Here is a 24,305-nt window from a genome sequence, read left to right on the forward strand (position 1 = left end):
ACTTAGTGAGACCCTGTCTAAAAAAAAATTAAAAGGTTGGGGATGTGGATCAGTGGTTAGGTACTCCTGGGTTCAATCCTTGGTATTGCTGCTCTCCTGGTCCAAAAAATGACAAATAAAATTCATGACTTTCTGGATAGTAGAAAATCAAGTTGCAAAACTACACATCATGTACAGCCACAAGAATGGAATCCTAACTGGAATACGTTATATTCCATGTATGTATAATATGTTGAAATACACTATACTGTCATGTATATCTAAAAAGAACAAATAAAAAAATATGACTGCTAAGGGAGAGTATGTGGGTCTCAAACAGATTGGCACTTCCATTGTCAAATGTTTCAAAAAGTTATAGACTATGGGTTGCATACATCTTGTTGAAAGATGAACATAGATGTATCAAAAAGACATTAAGGATCAAAAGTTGTGTTGATTAGAGTGACTTGTGTCTGATTTTTATTGTGGTGTTTCTGGCAAGCATCTGGCATATATGCTCCACCACTGAGCTACACCTGCAGCCAGAGATATCTTTTACACAGAGAGGGTAAACAACAACAACAATAAAAACAAAACAAAAAAACAGAAGCAGAGTAAAAAGAGATTAGCCATTTCAAAGTTACTTTTTTTATTTTTGGTACCAGGGATTAAAATCAGGGACACTTGACCACTGAGCCACATCCCCAGCCCTTTTTGTATTTTTGTTTAGAGATAGGATCTCACTGAGTTGCTTAGCCTCGGGAGCTGATGGGATTACAGGCTTGTGCTACCACTCCCAGCTTCAAAGTTACTTTTCCTGGGCTGGGGATATGGTTTAGCAGTAGAAAGCTTCCCGAGAATAATCCTTAGCACCATAAACACACACACACACACACATACACACACACACACACAAAAAAAAAAGAAGAAAAAAAGAAAAGAAAAGAAAGAAAGAAAGAAAAAAGAAAACAAAAAGTTGCTTTGTTGTTTTATAAACTTGGGACTGGGAGACAGAACAATAGGAAAATAAATGATTAGTGTTAACGTCAGGTTACTTTTTGGTTAAAGGATTATTATGTTAATTGACCTTGGCCTGAGGCAAGGGTTATACCTCACTGGTAGGGTCTGAGCTTATCGTGCACAAGATTTTGAGTTTGATCCCCAGCACCAAAACAAAACAAAACAAAACCCAAGAAACCCCACCAAAAAAAAAAAAAAAAAAAAGAAAGAAAGAAAAAAGAAAAAGAAAGAAACAACAACAACAAAACTCCAACTTCCATTGCTGAGTCCAAAAATAGGTTACTTGTTGCTGACCTATAGAGAATACGACAAATGTTAATTGATGCCCAATACTGACAAATTAGCTCCATGAAGCACTGTACAGGCTACCCTATGATCCTTTGTTAGTAAAATAGCCTGCACTGTAGGCTTGCAAGTATACCAGAAAAGTCTATCCATTTGCACCTCACAAATATAGAAAGAATAAAACATGGGGCTGGGGTTGTAGCTCAGTGGCAGAGCACTTGCCTAGCATGGGTGAGACACTGGGTTTGATCTTTAGCACTACATAAAAATAAACAAATAAAGACATTCTGTCCATCTACAACTATAAGAAATTTTTTAAAAAAGAATAAAACACCTTGGAACATGTAACTGCCATAAAATGATGCACAATGTTCCTCAGTGATGATACCAGAGAGTAACATCACCTGTATTTGTGAGGGCCAGGTTCCCAACACAGTAGGCTTTACTTTTAAATTTAGACATTCTTTTGCCCCACAAGGGGTCAGGAAGGCAAATCATGGTACGCTTACTTGTACAGTCCATGGCCCACCAGTGCTCCTTGCTTCTGGTGTGACATCTTGAGAGCCAGCAGCAGTAAGTTGTTACTTGTACTCCACGCTGGTTTAAGAAAATGTTCAGTCTGAGTATTCTTTATCTGTAACCGTAGTTCTGGCTGCCATAGGCATAACAGATATGACTGCAGGCCATTGAGTTCTAGGTGTTTTCATTTAGTGTCCTCAGTGCCTCAGGCAGATGAGCAGTCCATCCCTGCAGTTCCTAAAGGCTTGTTTCAGCAGGCCATTCATTCTTTCAATTAATCTAGCACCTATTGGATTGTGAAAAATCCATAATATTTCCCTGTCTTGAGCCTACTGTTGTATGTTATAGCCTGTGAAATGGGTTTTTGATCACTTTCAGTTATTTGTGCTATTCTACATATTGTGCTCAGCCAGATCAGTCCCTGAATTGTTGCCTTTTGATTGGCTCTTTTGTTGGGGAAAGCTTGCATCACGTCTGTAACCATTTCCACACAAGCCAATGCATATTTGGCCCTTATGGGAGAGGGCCACTATAGTCTGTCTGCCATCACTAAAGAGGGACGTCATCTTGCTTGATTATGTACCTCAGTGGCATCCAGTCATTGTGGATAGCACTATGAGCAGGAAAGGAAGTTTTGGCATGCAGCAACAATGTCAGACATCTTTATGTGCAGCCCCCAGCATGTCACAGCTGCCCACATGGTCTTTTCTCTTTCATGCTTTAATATATGATGTAGCCAAGTGTCAATTTCCTCTGCTGGGATGTCCTCCAGTCATCTTCACCAGCTGTGCAGCCTTGACTGATGCTTCTCTGGTGATGGGTTCCATAGCAAGAAGGGAAGTGTAAGTAGCACACAGTTGTTTTTCCAACAAGCTATGACATTTTTCAGCCCCCTCCCATAACTGTGACCAAAATCCAATGGGGGTCTTATATCTCTTAATCCAATGCCATAAGCCCCATCCAAAGTCATCTGGAGTGACACGGATGGTAAGCTCAGTAGTTTTCTAATGTCCCAAGGGCTTGTGCCTTTTGTACTGTTCATTTGGCTTAACTAAAAGCCTCAGTGTGCCAATCAGTCCAGTCCCACACTATATCACTCTTACACAAATTATATAGAGGTCATAATAACTAAACCAGATGAAGGATGAAAGCCCTCCAATAACCCAGTATCTCCACTAATTGTTGTTTTTGCTCTACCGTATTGGGAAGTGGAAACACGTGAACTTTATCTGTTATGGACTGAGATATAAACTTTGTCATGACTAAACAACACCCAAGAATTTTGCTGGCAAATCAGGGCCCTGAACTTATTCAGCATTTAAGGTCCGCCTTCTTTCTTGTAAATGAGTCAAAAGCATGGCTGGGGGTACCGTTTTCTGAGCACTGAGAGAGAATCAGATGTGATCATTAAATAAACATTGTTACTAGTGGAGGTCCCTACCTGGATTGTTACCATACCATGACACAAGATGGGGCAATGGAGCTATCTCTGAGGTAACATCCATTGTCAGCCTTCCCATCTGAAGGTAAATGGGTATTTGATTCTCTAGGGCTATAGCTCTGCTAAAGAAGGCAAGGTCTAATAAACAATAATATGTTTCCAGCTGGGTGCCGAGCCCTTCTTGAATGGTGGTATGTGGGGAACATAGCATAAGGTGGAAGGACCATCTTATTTAATACCCTGTAATCTGCAGCCATGTGCCAAGCTCCATCCCATTTTTTTTTTAATATTTATTTTTTCAGTTCTCGGCGGACACAACATCTTTGTTGGTATGTGGTGCTGAGGATCGAACCCCGGGCCGCACGCATGCGAGGCAAGCGCGCCACCGCTTGAGCCACATCCCCAGCCCCCCATTTTTTTTAAACCAGGTCACAAAGAGGTATTCAAGGACTCTGGGTGAATCAAATTATATTTACTTGGCCAATTCATATATGGTCTCTGTTATCTCTTGATGGCCACTAGGGAATTGATATTGTTTGGTGGCAACAATTTCTTGGGGTCCTGGCAAAACAAAAGGGGGACTGTTTAGCAAGTCCTCTTTTTTAAAAAATATTATGTATATATTTGTTGATGGACCTTTATTTTATTCATTTATTTATATGTGGTGCTGAGAATCAAACCTAGTGCCTCATACATACTAGACAAGTACTCTACCACTGAGCCACAACCCCAGCCGTAGCATGTCCTTTTAATATTGACTTTACAGCTGACAGGTGCTTAATATTCTGTCACTGAAAACAAACTCCCCTGTTGTTGTTTGTAGGCATTCACTCCACAAGATTATCAACACTTTTATTATATATTTAGGAAAGGGGGCTATGAACACCAGTTAGGGATAGGGTGGCAGGCATCCAAATCTCAGAGTCAACTCTACTAACCCCCACCCCCACCCCTGCATCTATGCATAGCATTTAACTTGCCTGAGAATTTGTCAGGATTACCATCTGTTTACCTTCAGCACCATGTCCACCAATGCTGTTACTCTCAGAATGTTTTTTGAAGACCAATGTCTGCCGCGCGACCAGCACGCTTGCTAGAGGTTCCAAACATAGAAGTTAACTAGTGAGATCAAAATAAAGACATATGAAACTCAATTTACCGTTGTCTTGCCCAGCTAAGAGACAACTTCTCCTGGCTCTCCAGCCACCTGGCGGTAGCGAGGTTTATATAAGAGACCAGCAGGAGAGAGGAAGAAGCACGCCAGAGAGAGGGCTTTTATTGGGGAACAAAAAATTCAGGGGAAAATTCCATCCAATGAAGGTCAAGGGGGACAGCATTCCAAGGTCAGGATCAGTGATTGGTTTCCAGGTCAATGGTCAGTCACACCCCCCACACGGACAAGCCCTCGCACCTGGAAAGGGTGGGGAAAGCTCTGACACAGCTGGTCTGAGCGCCTCACACCCAGTCAGGGAGGTGGCCCAATCACGTGTGAGAATGGCTTCCCACACCAATGTATTATCAATTCTATATAGGGCCCCTGTCCAGAGGTATGGCTCAGATCTCTGAACCTTAACCTGTTCCCTAGTTGTCCCATGCCCAAGAGCTCAAAGATTCTTCAGGGGAATCCTTGGGCTCTGCTTTCATTCTATCTCCTAATAGGGGAGGGTTGTCTTTGTCTTTTTAGAGTGGGAGTCCATACTACTTTTCTGATTATCTTCCCTTTTGTTTTCTTATTGAGAGGTAAGGTCTGAAACTCTTGTCCTTTGGCAATTGCTTCTATAGCTGTATCAGGGTAGCATTAGGTTGTTTATATATTTTCCTTCCATCTTCTTGGGCTGCTATTAAATTCACTCACATCTTTCTATGGGAGACTTGAAGAAGTCCTTCCAATTTGGGCTGTTTTTATGGACTTCTGTTTTTTGCCACAGTTCTCCTATCTCTCTGAGATCTGCTATCAGTTACACTGCTTGCTGGAGGGGCTGCCCTACTAACAGGGATGATATCATTTCCAAGGCACCATGAATGGATGGAGGGCCATATGTAACACTGCATCCCTCATTCTGGCAGTAGAAGTCATACTGTACGGTGCTGGAATAGGCTGCACATACATGGTCTGTTTCACTCCCACTTTCTGCAAATAGCTCTGAAGTTTTTTCACAGAGGCCCATTTGCTTCTTTGCTTAGAAATAGCTCTTGAATTTGGCCAAGCATCGTGAGTGGCAAGAAGCAGGCGAGCTAGTAATGACCTTATGCTTTCACCAGTGCCACTGGCGTAAAGCAGGATGAGCAGTTACCAAAGTAATTTTAGACAATTCTATATCATTCACCATTATCTCATCTGCCCCAGTGTCCTCCAAGCAGAGAAGCTAAGCAGGTACACTTTTGTTTTCTGCCTGAACTTGGACCTCATTGCACCAGATCTATGGGGGTACAAGGTCTTCTGGTGGTATGTAAATATGTCTCTGGAGTGGAGAGCAGATCTGGATCTACATCTTCAGGCTGCTCCTGCTGGGTCCTTAACTTTTGAACTATTATAAATCTAGCTTCCATTTGATTTTCATTTTCCACCTAAAAATGACTTCTGAGTCACTGGAACTAGTGGACTCCCTGAGTGGATTCTTTGATTGAGGGTCCCAGTTTTATTAGTCATCAATGCCCCAGTACAGACTCTGGGCCCGTGATATTTCCTTAGTATGGCTTAATGGTGTGCCATGACCTGCAGACCTGAAGACTCATCTGCAAGTTCTAAGTGCTGCAATATAATAATAATACTCTTGCTGTTAGCCTTCCCTAAAGGGGCATCTCTGTCTAGTGTTAATTCTTCCTGTACTCCATGGAACTGAGCCTGAGCTGCTAGTTCCCAGTCTGTGGCTCACTTTAATGCACACAGCAGGGGCCTTGCCTCCTTTTGCTTTTCCATGATTACTTGGATTTCTTTCATTTTACTGCAACTTCTTTGGATGCTGCATCCAACATGTGCAGGACCCCTCTTTCATTCTCAGCATGTCTCCACCCTTCCAATAGAGAAACCATCTTGAATTCTCTTGGTCAGTGCTATGTCTTCCTTCAATATTGTGATGGAGAAGACAGATCTGGTTATAAAATGAAATTATAAGAACATTATGATGAAGAACCAATGCCTGGGGAAAGGGTTAATTTTCCTCCCTCTCTCTCTCAGCCTTTCTCCAGGAAACCTAATTAACCCTGGGTCCCTACCAAGGATCATAAATAGCTGTCTCTAGGAGTCTGACTACTCTCTTTTGAAGTGTAAACACACCTTGCCAGGCTTTCAAGGCCAGAGATTCAACAGATGCCTGTGAAAAGAGTAGTTTCTTATACTTTGTAACTTTTTGAATTCTGTAGGAATGTAGCTAAATCACTTAATTGCTAGCATAAATTGTAGATTACTATGCCAATTAACTGCTGTCTATAACAGGCTTAGTTCTTAGAAATATAGCAATTAGGGAGATAAACTCAAGTCATCTTGAGTTACTGCTGCCTGTGGTAAAGGCCACTTCATGATAACACTCCTAAGTGTTTTACTGCCTTTGTTCTGCACCTGTGAACTACTTATCGTGAAATTTCTGTACATGGTCCCTGCTCACATAGGTTAAGAATTCAAACCCACCAATGTTGTAATGGTTAAGAAATTATGTCAAATTTCCTATAAAAGGCTACTGTGACCTCAGCTCAGGGCCCAGAACTTCAGAGTGCTAGCTCATCTAGGTCTGCTGGCATAAATACATTTGAGTTCTCCAATCCTCTGAGTGGTGCTTGTTTTCTTGCTGAATGTGATTTCTATAATAACAGGAAAACAACATTGAGGCTGTGGCCAGTCAGGGACTTTACCCACAGACTCCATGCCCTTTTCCAACTCCAGAGTCAACTGGACAAGTTTCTCTCTGGGATCCTGCTGATGACACCAATTGTTCAAATTCAGGGCTGCAAATGCCCTGGTGTATTTTTTATCAATCCCAAAGAGAAGAACTTGAAAGGCTCAATGAAGAGGTTTTGGACATGTTATTACTTGATTACTCCTTGGCAGTGTTGGGCTGGGATATAATGGAGGGCTGCATCATGCCTACAAGCTCAGGGAATATATAGAGGATACATTGCATGTCCACTGCATAGGCGGATTTCTTCAGATATTTTGTGAGTACATATCTTTATAGCCAAGGTCACTCTGTTCAGATTCTTTCTTAAGGATTGGGAGTAAGTGAAGTATCCGGTTCCCCCTCTTTATTTGCTCTTTAGTACATCACATTCTTTTAGAGATCCTCTTATCTAACTGTAATTTTTTGTAGGAACTGATTTTGTTTAACGCAACAACCCCCTCCCCCATCCTGAAATAATGATAGAACAGACCACATCTGATCAAGATGGTGTGAATACCACCATCTATGCAAACCTCCAACCCTTGCCCTCATTCTCCTTTCTATAAAGCCTCAAAGCTGTTGTCAGGCCCTTTAAAACAGATTTGTGTTCCCTTGTCTTCCTGGTATAGCTACACAGACTAAAGTTCCTTTCATGCTTTTCACCATTACCTTTTCTGTCTGGTTTTTTGGGTGAGTGGTTGGACCTGATTTTTTGGATCCTCAGAGTCAGGCCTGCAGCCTAGGACTCTGGTGAAAATTCATTCCTTATCTGATGATGCAGATGAGGGTAAGAGAAGGAATGTGGCACGGCATTTCTGAACATGGTCCTTTGTCACATAGGTTAAGAATTCAAACCCACCAATGAGACAAGGACCCCCATGAAAAGCAGCATCCCTTAAGATAAGAGTAAAACTTCTGAGGGGGCAGTAGGACAGTCAGGCCCCTCCTTGAAAGGGCAAATATACTCCAGGGACCTTAACTCATAGCTTTCCTATGCTCACCCAGGAAAGGAAAAATACATTTTGAAAGGTATCTAAAGCCAATTAACAGTCCTAAACTCCAGTAACACTTTCACATGAATAAAATTAGCTCTCTCTCTTTTTTTTTCCGAGAGCCAGCTTGACATTCTCTTGGTCAGTGCTGTGTCTTCCTTCAAAGTTTCTCTCTCTCTCTCTCTCTCTCTCTCTCTCTCTCTCTGATACTGGAGATTGAACCAAGGGGTGCTTAACCACTGAGCAACACTCCCAGCCCTTTTTTATATTTTAGAGATGGGGGTCTTGCTAAAATGCTTAGGGCCTTGCGAAATTGCTGAGGCTAGCTTTGAACTCATAATCCTCCTGCCTCAACCTCCTGAGCTGCGGGGCCAGGCTTCTACTTTAGTACATATTTCTAAGGGCTCTAAGAGAGGGAAGAGAAATAGTTTTCGAGCAGAATTATTTAAGTGGTAAATTGTTTCCTTCCTTTTTCCTGTTTTGTTTTAATGCTTTGGTAATTGAATTTACCAGAACTGCATCACAACTTCATTTTCTTTCTTTCTTTTTAAGTTGTAGATGGACAAAATGCCTTTATTTTATTTGTTTATTTTTATGTGGTGCTGAGGATTGAACCCAGTGCCTCACACGTGCTAGGCAAGCACTCTACCACTTAGCTACAAGCCCAGCCCCATAACTGCATTTTCAGTCTCACCGGAAATGTCTTTCTGTGTGAAGTAAACTAACTTTTGGTTAATTTGAAGTTAAATTAAATTAATTTTTAATTTTAAAGTTTAAAAGGTCCTGAGTGTTAAAACACATACAGATATTTATAACCTAAACTTAATTCTCCCCCAAAAAGCTGGTTCTCAAATATGCCATCTTTTGAGGATTAATTCTAAACCTAAGGACTTAGGTATATGGTTTTGTTTCCTTCTCAGTTAACCATTCCCAGATCAATCTTTTGTTTTTGAAACTTTTTGTGAGAATTGCCTATATGGTAGCACTGCTCACATTTAAATGCCAAAACACTATATATTTGTATAGCATTGTTAAATGAGGTTTTAAATATTTACATTAAGCTAAATATAGAGCACATTTTCTGGATTTTCATAGGGAAAACATACTGTTATGTGCTTGAAAGCTATTTCACAGATAACGCTGGCCCATTTCTTTAGATGTTATTAGGTTTCAGTACCATTTCAAAATATTTTGTTGAAAGTTTGAACTATATAAAGTAATGGATTCACACAATTTGACATCTTAAAACATGTTGAAAGAATTGAAAGTAGTGCATTTTTTCTTTTTTTTCAAATTAGTACCAGGGATTGAACTCAGAGGCACTTAACTACTAAGCCACATCCCTAGCCCTATTTTGTATTTTATTTAGAGATAGGGTCTCACGGAGTTACTTAGTGCTTCCCTAAGTTGCTGAGACTGGCTTTGAACTCTTGATGCTCCTGCCTCAGCTTCCTGAGCTTCTGGGATTTACAGGGGTGAGCCACCACTCCTGGCCATTTTTCCTTTTAAAAACAATATATTTTTTTTAAAATCAGCTCTTTTCAACAGGTATGCATTAATGTAACATGTTATCAATGTAATTAGATTTTGACTGGTACACTAAGTGCTTTTATATTTGAACTTGAAAAGCCAGTAAGTAGTCCTCAAAGGTCAGGGACTCTCAGCAACTAATAGGATAGTGTTCATTTATACAGTCTGTGTTGTATGCTTTTAGGAAAAAAAATCATAAGCAAATCACATATATTAAATACATAGTGGCACAAAGGAAACATTCCCATCCCCAAAAGGAGAAATAGGGGCATAAAAAGAAGGCCTGGGACCAAAAGCAAGATGAAAACCCAGTTGGGCAAATGGGTCCCATAACTCTGTCCTTGTACTGTTCTTTTAAAAAGTTTATTTTAAATTACATTATGGGCATAGTGGGATATTTTGATACACATATACATTGTATGAAGAATAGATTAGGATATTTAGCTTATCTGTTATCCAGACTTCTTCTCCTCTTCCTCTTCATCTTCCTCCTCCTCCTCCTTCTTCTTCTTCTTCTTCTTCTTCTTCTTCTTTTTTTTTTTTTTTTTTTTTTTTTTTTGTGGTACTGGGGATTCAATTCAGAGTCTTGCATGTGCAAGGTAAATGATTCTATTGCCTCAGCCTCCCAAATTGCTGGGTGTGTATGACCACACCTGGATCCAAAAGTACATTCTTCTCAGGATCTATTTCTTTCTCTTTACTTTGGGATGGCATCATCTGCTTTTAACCAACATTGGGTGAAACAGAGAAATTTGTGGTCTCTGGGCCTTGAAGTCTGGCCCCTGGTAAGTTCCCCCTGATAGTGCACTCCGTACTTTACCCTTCCTTCTCCTTGTCAAATTGGCTCTTTTAAAGTCAATTTGGGTTCTTTTGAGTCATTTTGAGCTTCTGCCATTTTTCTGAAAGGGAAGTTTGGATTCTGTAACTTTGCTGTGCCAATTCAGGGAAGGATATAAGGTACTTAAGAGAAACCCAGTTGGTTTCTGGAGACTTCTGTTGTGATTTGCATAAAAATGGAAAGTGCTATTTCTGTGTCAGTACCCCTTATGCAGAATTTTAGCTCTCTGGCCTATTTATAGCTAAAAATTCATCACAAATAATAATAAAAAAAGATTTATTATCATAGTGCAGCATGGGCTATGTATCTGAAAATGCACTCTGGTTTAAGGTAATTGTTTTATGTGTTCTTTTGTCTGGCTGTTAGTCTGAGTTAATGATGACTGACTTGATAACGACAAAACAAAACAAACAAAAACCAAAAACAAACACAAACAAACAGAAAACACAAAACAAAAATAAGGAGGGCTGGAAACAATAGTCCTTGCTAGAAAATTGTTCTGTTTATAAAGAATAAAATTTAAAAAAAGGGGGGCTGGTGATGTGGCTCCATGGTTGAGTGCCCCTCGGTTCAAGTCATTGTTATCATCATCATCATCATCATCATCATTATCTCAGAAGGCTGAGCTGACTTTCCTATCCTCTCATCCCCTCTCATAGCCTAGGAGTCACCTTTTAACTCCTCATCTTCTGGTATTACTGTTAGCCCCATAGGACTGAGAGCTAGCTTTGCTTTCTTATTGCCTTGGAAAGGTTTTATTCCTTAGTCCAAAGGGGGTCCTGCTGTTTGTGGGGGTCCCTGACTATGCCAGAGCCAGCCATGTGAGGGAGATTTATAATTGTATATCCCCTCAAATCTTTCTTATTCTGACCTCTACAAATTCATTGCCTAATTATTATTTTTTTTTAAAAGAGAGAGGAGAGAGAGAGAGAGAGAGAGAGAGAGAGAGAGAGAGAGAGAGAGAGAGAATTTTTAATATTTATTTTTTAGTTCTCCACGGACACAACATCTTTGTTGGCATGTGGTGCTGAGGATCGAACCCGGGCCGCACGTATGCCAGGAGAGCGCGCTACCGCTTGAGCCACATCCCCAGCCCCTCATTGCCTAATTAAACCTGTTAAAATAGATAAAATGAGTTTTTTGGTACCAGAGATTGAACCCAGGGTTGCTTTACCACTGAGCCACATCCCCAGCCCTTTTTAAATTTTGAGACAGGGTCTCGATGAGTTGCTTGGGGCTTTGCTAAGCTGCTGAGGCTGGCTTTCTATTCTTTTTTTTAATATTTATTTTTTAGGTATAGATGGACACAACACAATGCCTTTATTTTTATGTGGTGCTGAGGACCGAACCTGGGTCCCGCCAGTGCTAGGCAAGAACTCTACCACTGAGCCACAATCCCAGCCCCCTGAGGCTGGCTTTGAACTTGTGATCCTCCTGTCTCTGCCTCCTGAGCCACTGGGGTAACAGGCATGCACCCATGTGGAGACAAGTGCATGGAGTACTGCATACATGGCATAATGGCGTCTGAGTGGCAGGCTACTCCTTGCATGCTAGGTGTGCTAGGCATGCTAGGCCCGTGAGTGGCAGGCGGCTTACCCAGTAGGCATAGCCCCTGGGTGTGAGGCCACGTGTTGCAGTCCCTGTGCTTGCTCCATGGCCCATTCCTCAATTGGTCGCTGCAAGGACACTTAGCAGAAATTGTACTGGTGGCTGCTTGTAATCTGTTTGGCTACTGCCTGAGAATATATATATGGTAATTGTGCAATAAAATCAGACCTGCTTCCTGCTTGGTCTCTGGAAGTCTTGATTAGCTACTCTCCTCTATCCTGTTCCATGGACCTCCTCACTGCATATGAGAGAGCCCACATGCACCACCATATTTAGTGATAAAATGATTTTAAACACCTCAAACCAATGATGTACTGTATGAAAAATATTATAGAATAGGCATTGTGGTTGTATCCAAAATATTCAGTCTAATATTTTTGTGACAATATGTATCTTCATTTTTTTAGGGGGATGATTTTAAAATTTTTTATTAAGAAATATTCTGGCTGGGCATGGTGGCCCATGCCTGTAATCCCAGCAGCTTGGGAGGCTGAGGCAGGAGGATTGTGAGTTTAAAGCCAGCCTAGCAAGGCACTTAGTGAAACTAAAGTGGCACCCCCTTTCTCCACAGAAAAGTCCTCTTCACTATGGCTGATTTTAGGACTGTCAGCAAAAGAGTCTCTGTGAAAGAGTCCAATGTAGATAAACTCCCTATTTTCGTGTTGCCCTGTTTACTTGGCCACTGGCTGACAAGATACCAGTACTCCAGGTGCTGGACATCCCTTACTATTTTTTCACAAATGTATCCAGTATGGTACTTTGAGGAAATATGCAAACAAAGCCTCTGACCTTGAGCTGGGCTTCACAGAGATGTCTACATTTTTAAGATGTTACAAATGGTCTCCATGGTAACAGCTGGCAGGGGGAAGAAAGGGGAGAAGAAGCTCTCCCCTTCTCATGTGTTGTCCTTGAAGAGTTAACTTGCCCAGAACAGTGAAAGAAAAAGCTGCTTTTATGTGAACTTCTACAGACTATGAACTTCTGAGTCCCCTCCTCTTATATGCTGGGTATAAAACTCCGAAACTCCCTGAACTCAGGGTTCAGGGGATTGATTTGTTACAGCAAAAGCTGTACCCTCTGAACCTGGCTGCAGCCAAATAAAACTGTTTCCTGCTGTCTTTGGTGCCTTGCCTTGTTTGTCCCTACAACAAAACCTTGTCTCTAGAAGTGGCAGAAGCCCATAGAGATAAACCTAAGGCCAAGAGGTAGCCTCATCAGGAACAACTTCCAATTGCCCTCGGTGGTTTTTTCTCAAGACCCAGGGCCCAAATAAAAGACCACCTATATGTCCCCTCAGCCCCTTTGTCCTTCTTTCCTGCCGCTCGCTCACAGGCTGCCACTGCCCAACCCTGTCGACAGAAGTAGCTGTGAAAGTGGTGGATGGGGGTGCTCCCGACCACAGGGTAATCCTGGCAATGCTGGACGTTCCAACGGTCATTTCCCAGGATCCGTAGGCTGTTTAGGTTGGCTGGAGACAGGGGTCTTACCTGGAATATCTGGTGGTGGGTGCGGAGAGGACCTTCGGCAGATTGGAGGGCTTGGTCCCACAGTGGAATTCAGATTGGGGTCCGGGAGGTTCAGTGATCCTTGAAGAGGGGAGCAGGCACACCAGGGAACCCAATCCCGGGTTTTGGCACCAAAATGAAGGGAAAGTGAGGAACAAGAGACAAGTAAGCAAGAAGTGAAAGAAGAGACCAGGTAGACATGAGAGTTTATTTGTCAGAGCTGACAAAATAAAGGCCATCTCCCTATAGCAGAGGGAGGCAAAACAGGCTTGGGTTCTGGGACTTTTATGGATCAGGCTCAGGAATCAGAGCCAGGAGGGTCCTAATGTGGTGGTTAAGGGTTGGGGTACGAGGGGTGGCGAGCCTTTCCAGAAAGGCCCTTGGGTGGGAAAGCAAAACTTTTTTCTTAAAATGGTAGCTGTCACTTAAGACAGCCAACCAGATGCTAAGCAAGGACCTTATAGTGTCCTTGTTATTAAATTGGCTTGCAATAAGAGTTCTTCAAAGTATGATTTATTTTAATTTTTTTAGTTGTAGATGGACACAATATCTGTATTTATTTATTTTTATGTGGTATTGAGGATTGAATCCAGTGCCTCACACATGTGAGGCAAGCCTTCTACCATTGAGCTATAGCCCCAGCCCCATATAGACTCTTAAAATAGGAAAAGATATCAACTTAAGTCTGCATTGCAAGCCTCATCTTTAAGACATTTCTTTTCACTGGAACTTTGCCTATGCCCTTCTAAATGATGTTTAGACAAAGTTGTCTTTGAGATGTAAATTTTCTACCTTTGTTTGGTACCTTTTGAATTAAGTCATACCTTTGGGAGTGTAGATTTAAGATTAAGGATTGCTTAGGGCTATGGGAATAACATCAACCTAATTTTTTAAAGACTTACTAAATTGTAAGGTATGGAAAATGACAAACTCCAAAATAGTGTGGCCTGGGAAGAGGGAGTAAGGAAGAAGGCAACACATTGATAACATTGATACTTTCCCAATGTTAGACCAACGATGCAAAGAAAAGACCACTGACTCCAATTGAAATCAAATTAAAGCAAGCTTATAATTTCGACCAGCTGGGCTGCCTCTCCTAACAAAAACCACAGGAACAAAAGACAGCCCCAGCTCTCCAGGAGCACAGCTTTATAGCCCAGAAAGTCACACAAACAGGGGGTTTGAGAACTTAGAGATAACAAATTTTTGACAAGCATAACAAGAAGGCAGATAGTAGATCTCAGCATGGGATTCATGAGGCACCATTAGAGTTTCAGAGAGGGTCCTTATCTGGCCAGGGAAAGCCAGAATCTATGAGGGCCACTAATGTTTCAGAGAGGGTTGTTATCTGGTCAGGGAAAGCTGGGCATAGGTGAATTCAAGGCATGGGCAGGCATTCCAAACAAGTTTAGAAATCGCAGTAATTTATAGTAAAGCCAAAATTAGCTTTTCATGCCTTTGTGGTGAGATGGCTCCCAATCTTTCCCCACCCCCCAAATGTATTATTTATTTATTTATTTATTTTTATTAGTTGCTCATGACAATACAATGATCTTGACATATCATACATTTGATTCAAATGAGGTATGAATTCTCATTTTTCCACGTGTACAGATTGCAGGATCACATTGGTTATATAGCCACGTATATACATACAGCAATACTAGTGTCTATTGTATTCTGCTGCCCTCACTATTCCCCCTCCCCTCCCTTCCCCTCCCCTCCCATCACCTCTCTCTACCCAATTTACTGTGACACATTTCTCTCTTTTTTTTCTTCCCCCTCATACCATCATATATGTATTTTATATAACGATGAGGGTCTCCTTTCATCTTCCGTGCAATTCCCCTTCTCCCTCCCATTCTCTCCCACCTCTCTTCCCTATTTAGTGGTAATCTTCTTCTCATGTTCTTCCTCCCTACTCTATTTTGAGTCACCCCTCTTATATCAGAGAAGACATTCGGCATTTGTTTTTTAGGGATTGGCTAACTTCACTTAGCATAATCTGCTCTAATGCCATCCATTTCCCTGCAAATGCCACAATCTTGTTATTTTTTAGTGCTGAGTAATATTCCATTGTGTATAAATGCCCCATTTTTTTTATCCATTCATCTATTGAAGGGCATCTAGATTGATTCCACAGTCTAGCTATTGTGAATTGTGCTGCTATGAACATTGATGTAGCTATGTCCCTGTAGTATGCTCTTTTTAGGTCTTTTGGGTATAGTCCGAGAAGGGGAATAGCTGAGTCAAATGGTGGTTCCTTAATAGGACACCTATAGCGCAAAAGTTAAAATCAAGAATCAACAAATGGGATGTATTCAAACTAAAAAGTTTTTTTTTTTTTTTTCTCAGCAAGAGAAATAATAAGTGAGGTAAATAGGGAGCCTACATCCTAGGAACAAAATTTTACCCCTCACACTTCAGATAGAGCTATAATCTCCAGAGTATTCAAAGAACTCGAAAAGTTAAACAACAAAAAAACAAATAACCCAATCAACAAACGGGCCAAGGATCTGAATAGACACTTCTCAGAGGAGGATATATAATCAATCAACAAATGCACGAAAAAATGCTCACCATCTCTAGCAGTCAGAGAAATGCAAATCAAAACCACCCTAAGATACCATCTCACTCCAGTAAGAATGGCAGCCACTATGAAGTCAAACAACAACAAGTGCTGGCGAGGATGGGGGGAAAAAGGTAGACTTGTACCATCTCGTGTCAGCTCCAAACTCCTTAATAGGTTCCCAATCTTAAGAGGGAATTAGGCTGGGTTTATCACCAATACATTCTTTCCCTGTGAAAGGACAATCCCTAGAAAGGAAGCAAACATCAGCCATTAACAAGATAATCCCTGGGAAGGTGATATCTGTCTAGCCTAGAATGGCAGTCTCTGGGAGGAAGCCAAGGCATTGATCCTTCCCCAAGTAAATCCTTTCCCAGTGATGTTACAATGGGACCCAGAAGGGGAAGAGATAAGCTCTGAACTTTGACCCCAGACCCTTCATTCTCCTCCAAGTAAAAATATTAGCCAGTAAAAACAAATTTCAAATTCTCACAAACCTGTTTTCTGAGTGCCCAAACCGACATGCTTTGTCAATAATTAAGTAACCTCTCAGGGTAGTATATATAAGCACAGATTTGGTCAGTGGCTCATTTTCCATCAGGAAAGTGGGTCCACGAGATGCATGATTTCATCACTGCGCTGATCTGTGAAGTTTGCCCCTGGCTGGGTCATTTTGTGCTAACATAAATGAAAGCTAAAAAACAAATCTGTTTTCTTATTAGTTTTGTGTATATTTTTGTATTGCTATGCTGTGTCTACTTGGTACCAAATTTTGCTCAATTCCTTAAACATTTATTTATTTATTTATTTTTATGTGATGCTGGGGATCAAACCCAGTGCCTCACATGTGCTAGGCAAGTGCTCTATAACTTCAGCTCCAAACATTTTAAAAAGGTTTTAAAGTTACTATATATATTATTAAAATATAAAGTTATTATATTTTTCTTTTTTTGGCAGGGTCTGAGATTGAACCCATGACCTTGTGCATATTAGTGAGTTAGGGATTTAAGGTAAAGAGAGACAAATACAGAATCTTAAGCAAAACACCCTCAAGCCATTGAGATGCAGAAAACACAGTTGTAAACTTTGGCCCACACCCTTAACCCATACCCTTATAAAATGAGGGAAATACCCCAGTGCAGAAAAACTGATGTGAAAGTGTGCACCTGCACTCTGGATCCACCTAGAGGCAGGACTATGATCTAGCCCTTCTATAAATATTGGACCCCAACCCAAGGCAGGGCTTCTCACTCTTGAGATAACTGGTATTCTCCCTTGAATGTATATTTACCTTCCTAAATAAACTTCTGTCTGTTTCTTTGTCTGGCTCATGCTGAAATTCTTTTCTGTCAAGTATGCCAAGAACCCTGCTGGTTCTGAGTTGAGTTCCCCTTCTCTTCTGGAACTTCTTGGACCCTTCTCCTGAGATATCTCTTCTCCCATGACCCTAGGAAAGTCTTATGAAAATCCCAGCAGGTGGCTTCTTCTTCTTCTTTTGTAGAAATTAATCAGCATATTCTAAAATTGATGTAGAAACACAAACGACCTAGATCAGTCAAAACAACTTTGAAAAAGAAAGTTAAAGAATTACCTGTTTAGGGGCTGGGGTTTTGGCTCAGCAGTAGAGCGCTTGCCTAGCATGCGCGAGGCGCTACGTTTGATCCTCAGCACCACATAAAATAAATAAATAAAATAAGTAAATAAAATAAATGTTAAAAAAGGGAATTACCTCTTTAAAAATATTATGTAAGCTACAGTAATCAAGATAGATGGAGAGTTGGGGTTGTAGCTGAGTAGTAGAGCTGCTGCGTAGAATGTGGGAGGCTCTCTGGGTTTCAGTTCCCAGTGTAGAAACATACCAAGATAAAACCTGTGTTGGTATAAATAGGCATACGTAGAATAGAGAATGCGGGAACAGACTTTACATTTTATGGTCAGTTGATTTTTTTTCTCTTGACATTTTAATATGCTTACTGTTGCAGTTTAGCATACCATGAACACACCTATTAAATCACCTACGTCAATATGAAATGTTACCAGCAGCCTGGAAACTCTCTTTGTGTTCTCTCCCAGTCAATATCCTACTTTCCTCAAAGTTTATTGGGATTTTTGACTTCTAACATCTAGATTAGTTTATACCTAGATTAATTTTTATTTATTTTTGTGGTGCAGAGGATTCAAACTCTGGGCCTTACACATCACAGTAAACACATTATTGAGCTACGTCCCCAGGCCCTCTTTTCTTCCTTTCCTTCCTCCCTTCCTTCTTCTTCCTTCACCTCCTTCTTTCCTTCTAATGGGTTCTCCCTGTGTTGCCCAGGCTGGCCTCAAGCTCCTAGGCTCAAGTGACCCTCTTTACTAGCTCTCCCAGGTAGATGGGACTATAGCAGGCCCATTTTTCTATTAAGGAAGAAAACATAACTAAAGCTTGTGAAGCAAGGCCAAATAATCTCAGAGCTGTTTTAGTTGCTCCCCAGGTAGGTAACCAGGATGAGATGGGTTTAAGCTCACCCTTGGCTCTCATCTGTCACCTGCTCCTTAGTCCTCAGGCTCACCTGCTGAGGGAGCACTGGTGTTCAGCTTCTCCCACCCGGGCTCATTAGTGGAAAAATTTTTAACAAGCATTTAATGAGTGCTCTTGGGTTGTCCAAAGAAGTGAGGAAGCATCCCTCCGGAAGCCTAACTGGTCCCCTGGTTGTGCTAAGGTACTTCCCAGGCCTGCAAGTCTGCTTGAGGGAGTTGCTACCCTGTATGACTCTGGATGAGCTCATTTGCAGCTCCCAGTGAGAGGACTTGGAGCATTTATGTCTGGCCTAACGCCAGGTGTCCCCTGCACCTTCTCAACAACAGCTCCAGGGAGTCCTGCTAGGTCTCCAGGGCATGGGGCAGCAGTACTGTTCTCACTGTGGGAACTTTCTGCTGGACCTTTCCTCTGCAGGTGGGGGTGGATGCTTTCTTGCTGTGTCCTCATACAGTCTTTCATCTTTTCCTCTGTGCAGGTGTATCCATGGTATCTCTGTCTGTCCAAATGTCCTCTTCTTATAAGGATATCAGTCAAGTTAGATTAGGGCTCATCCTAATAGCCTCATTTGTTTTTTAAACAGTGGGAATGTAACCCAGGGCCTCATGCATGCTAGGCAAGTGCTCGATCACTTTAATATATACTCAGTCCTTTTCCTCTTTTATTAGTTCCTTATAGTTATACATAATAGTTGGGTTTATTTTGATAAAATCATGCATGCATGGATTTGGTATACTTCATTTCTGTGTCTGGTACTTTCCCTCTTTCCTTCCCCTCCTCCCTCTGCCTATTCCCCTTCTTTTACTCTACTGGTTTTCCTTTCACTCATTTATTCATTTTTTTTTGAATTTAAAATCATGTTTATTTGAAAAAAAGGTACTACAACACTTTGCACCTCCAAGGAGCAAGTACTTTAGGCACCACTGCTCCATCACAGCCATGACAAAAGTTCGTTTTATTATTTTTTTACTTATTTATTTCTGAGGTACTGGAGATGGAATCCAGGACCTCATACATACTAGGCAAACGCTCTACCACTGTGATGCACACCCAGCCCAAAGAGGTTAATTTTAGAACAATGCAGACTGATTTTTTGTTGTCCCAGCAAAGTTTGTAAACATACAACCTCCCCACTCCATTTTTTTTTATCTAACACTGGAGATTGAACCCAGGGGTGCTTAACCACTGAGCCACATCCCTAGCCCTTTTTACATTTTATTGAGGGACAAGGCCTTGTTAAGTTACTGAGGCTGGCTTTGAACTCATGATCCTCCTGAGTCAGCCTCCCGAGCCACCAGGATCAGAGGCGTGCGCCACCATGCCCATCTCTTTTTATTCCTTTTCTGTAAAGCCACTGGACCTTAGTAGTACTAAAATGAGTCACACCGGCGTCGATGACCACAGAAAGCTGTAATTCACTGTGCCCGGTTACAATCAGGTGTCTCATTTATTCATTTTTGATTGGTGCTTTATAGATACACATAAAGGTAGAATTCACTGTGGTATATTTATAAATGCATGTAGCATGATTTTGTTAAATTCTCCACTTTCCCATTCCTCCTCCCTCCCTCTGGATCTCCCTCTTCTACTCCACCCATCTTCCCTTTATCTTTATGACATATCAATCCTCCCCTCCCCTGCCATTTTTTCTCTGAATTTGTTTAGCTTCCACTTGAGAGAAAATATTAGACCTTTCTGAGTCTGGCTTACTTTACATAGCATGATGTTCTCTAGTTCCATCCACTTACTGGCAAATGTCATAATTTTATTCTTCATGGCTGAGCAAGACTCCATTGTGTATATATACCACATTTATTTATGCATATTTATAGGCATCTGGCTCAGCCCTTTTTTTAATATTTACTTTTTAGGTATATATGGACACAACACAATGCCTTTATTTTTATGTGGTGCTGAGAATCGAACACCGATCCTGCCATGCTAGGTGAACGCTCCACCGCTGAGCCACAATCCTGGCCCCACGGCTCATCCCTTTTTGAAACAGGGTCTCGCTAAATTGCCCAGGCTGACTTGAACTTGTAATCCTCCTGCTCAGTCTTCCAAGTAGCTGTTTGGTAGCCTAACTTTACTTTTTATCATTACTTTGAAGGCCCTATCTTCAGATATAGTCACATTCTGAGTGATAGGGCTCCAACATATGAATTGGGGGTGTGGGTAGCAGAGGAAGGGACACAAATTAGCCTATAACAATGTCTTTCAGTCCTTGGGTCTCTAGGTTAGCAAAAAAGCAAAGTCAAAACTGCAGAAGGCAGCTCTGGAAGTTTCTACAGTGGGACCATACTGTGTTACTGTATATAAGAGGCAGAAGAAATGATTTGGGCTGTTGTTGCTATACACCCAGGAGGGGAGTCCAGTGAACTCCATATTTGCCCATAAGAAAATCCATTTAAATTCTGTTCTGAAGCTTCATGGACCTGGTAGACCACCGGGACCTAAGCCCTGAGCAGGGAGTTCGGGGACTTGCTCTGTTATCATGAGCCAGTCATTTACATCAATAATCTGAGTGGATGAATAAAATAATCTTGAAAATTTCCTGTTGCTTTCCTGGCATTTAGATTTGTCCTGTTTCTAACATCTCTGCAGAATATTCTTCCTTTCATCAGAGTGATTTAAGGCCAAGATAAAAAGGCCATTTTTTAGGCTGCTTTTAAGCATAGTTGGAGAAGGTGGCCTATCTGACATGCAGTGAGGCAACCACCTGTAACTGCTTTCCAAGTATTCCTTCCTGGCATTGTTCTCCTGCCTACCTTGTGGACCACCCAGAATCTTTGGCCTGAGCCTGGGATGTAGTCCAGAGTTCAGAGAAGTAGCTTCTGCCGTTAGAGCTATTCTAACCATTTAAGAATTCAAGGATCAAAATTGAAGATTGGTATAAATCATAATGGTGAATTGAAAGGGGCCTACAGATCATTTTGTCAAATGTCTACAGCAAACCCTGTCACAAATGAGGAAACCAGGTCCGATGAAGAGCTTCATCTATCTTCTAGTCTTTAGGAGGTTGAGGGGGTTAGGAGCTTCCTTACCTTCCTGAAGCATCTTTCCTTCCTGATTACCTAGTTCCAGGCCTTATTTTAAAAATGCATTTTGGACTTCAGGCATCAAACTAATCAAATTCCTCTGTTCACGTGTGTTCAAGATTGGTCTATGCAAGGCCCTTCTTCAGTTTTTAAGTATATGAATTTTGTCAAATTTACTTATTTATTCTTTGCTATGCAGGTGGCTTATTCATTTGCATCTCTCCCACCCCTCAGCATTTCTGACATGTTAGTAGGGGTATGCTTGCCCATGGTACCTGTATCTGTGACATGTGTGAATGGCATATTGCTATCAATCTCATTCATTTCTCCCTTTTCCCTTTCCTTCTGTCTTTCAACTCATCCATGTGACTGCCCACCTTCAGTGACACTATCCCAGTCCTAGGGGGATTTCTTAGGGATGTGTACCAAGGTAAGAGCTTACAGAGTCTTGGCTGCCCTCTTCTCACTGCCTACTATGCAGCCCCAGTGTGCACATTTTTTGGACATCAGCTTCTGGCCCACCTCCCCAGCCGGCTGCATCTTCTGCACATTTGGCATTTCAGTCTTCTGACCACACAACTCTCCCCTCACCACTTAGTCTTCTTTCTGAATGGCCTCACCCTCTCTGTCTAATACGGACTTAGCTGAAGTCTCTAAAACGTTGTGCATTCAGGGACTCTCAATAACCAAAGCTGTTGTTTACTGACAACCCCCTGTACACAACACCTCTTCCTTGCAGTGTTCTGTCTTCATGGGGTTGTGTATCGCCATCTATCCTAGCTTTCAACCTATGCTGGTTTTACAAATCTGACTATTTCAATAACTTAAGAAAATGTGTTTGTACTAGCAAACACAAAGTACCTTTTCAAAATCTGGGATGTCTCTCTGACCTTAGGGGTCCATGGAAAAAGAGAGAGCCACTGGAATTCTTTATTCTTATATAGGGGACACACAAGGGGAAGTTCCATGGAACACATTATCCTAAAAAGAGCAAAGGGGTAGGATTACAAAGGAACAAGTAAGTATAACTCAACCCCACAGGGTAACACCTACTCCTGGAGCCATACCTCATTATCTGAGCGGAGGTAAAGCCCAAGTTACCGCAGGGCGCAATAATTGTTCAGTATCTCTTGCTCAGGACTTAAGGGTGTGTATTTCCAGTGTGGTGAACAGCTGATGCCAAAGGTATTATATATTTTCTTTTGCTTCCTAATATGGGAAGAGTTGTGTCTAACCCTTAAATGCCAGCTTAGGTTCACACATAAGAACAAACAAATAATTTGAGAATTTTCTGAATGCTCCAGGAGGTAAGGACTGTTGGGAACAAATTGTTGCTCCATTTTGTATAGCCTTTGACCCACACCCAGGTTTAATCAGGTCGAACAATGCAGGATTGGACATGATTCACCTTGGGTGTGGGTCCCCAGTCCTGTACACATCTGACAACTACCACAGTGGAGCTTGAGGAAATAGGTAGACATACCACTATCCCAGGAAATTTGGGCATAATGGTGGCTTTGGGCAGAGAGAGGAGAGCCCTAGCCCATATGAACATCCTTTAGTGGGCCTTTGTCAGCTTCTTCATTCCAGCTCCTACTTCTCCATATTACCCTGGCCAGGCTTGTTGGTCTGCTTTTGGGGTCCCTATGATGGTGACCCATACTCTCTGCCTAAAGTGTCTTTTCCACTAGCCTTCAAAGTGCTTATTTCACAGAAATCCCAATACAACTGCTATGCTTTTGATAATTACAGGCAGTCACAGGTTTATGATGGTTCCATTTATGGTTTTACAACCTTATGATGGTGCAAGAGCAATATGCAGCCAGGAACAGTGGTACCTGCCATTGACTCAGAAGTCTGTATCAGGAGGATCACAACTCTGCAGCCAGCCTCAGCACCTTAGTGAGACACTCAGAAACTTAGTGAGATGCTCAGCAATTTAAGTGAGATCTGTCCTAAAAAATAAAAAGGATTGGGATGTGACTTGGTGATAAATTGCTCAATTCCCAGTATGGGGAAGGGGAGGGATATAGTGGTGAGGAGTAGAAGCACTACTTCAAATTTTGAACTTTTATCTTTTTCCCAGGCTTGTGATACAGGTATCATTCTCTCTCTCTCTCTCTCTCTCTCTCTCTCTCTCTCTCTCTCTCTCTCTCTCGGTACTAGGGATGCACTACTACTGAGTTATATCTTCAGCCTTTTAATTTTTTTTTATTTCAGAGCCTCATTAAGTTGCCCAGGCTGGCCTTGAACTTGTGATCCTTCTTCCTCGGTCTCCCAAATCACTGGGACTAAAGATGAGGACCACCATGCAACCATATGGATGCTCTCTTGAGAGGCTGGCATTCACAGTAAGTCACAGCTCCCTGTCAGCTGCATGTTCATGAGGATACACAGTTGCTTGTACTGTTGTTAATATTTTTTGGATACAGGTATTCAATAAATTATGTGGATATTAAACACTTAAATGAGATAGACTTTGCATTAGATGTTTTTGCCCAACTGCAGGTAAGATAGCATGTTTGAGGAAGGCTAGGATAAGCTATAATATTTGAAAGGTAACTGTGTATTGAATAGGTTTTTTA

At 41.6% G+C, this 24,305-nt stretch overlaps 1 long non-coding RNA gene across 1 annotated transcript in view; it reads left to right on the plus strand.

Moving 5' to 3' along the window:
- The window catches only part of LOC308657027, a 37,585-nt gene extending 13,518 nt beyond the window's left edge, over positions 1–24,067 (plus strand). Inside the window, exon 3 of the long non-coding RNA XR_014023839.1 lies at positions 23,941–24,067. This is a non-coding gene — a long non-coding RNA (uncharacterized lncRNA). The remainder of the gene's footprint in view (positions 1–23,940) is intronic.
- Positions 24,068–24,305: the final 238 nt, after the last annotated feature.

The sequence above is a fragment of the Spermophilus citellus genome (assembly GCF_964194105.1).
Source record: "Spermophilus citellus genome assembly, chromosome: 1".
NCBI classification, from domain to species: domain Eukaryota; kingdom Metazoa; phylum Chordata; class Mammalia; order Rodentia; family Sciuridae; genus Spermophilus; species Spermophilus citellus.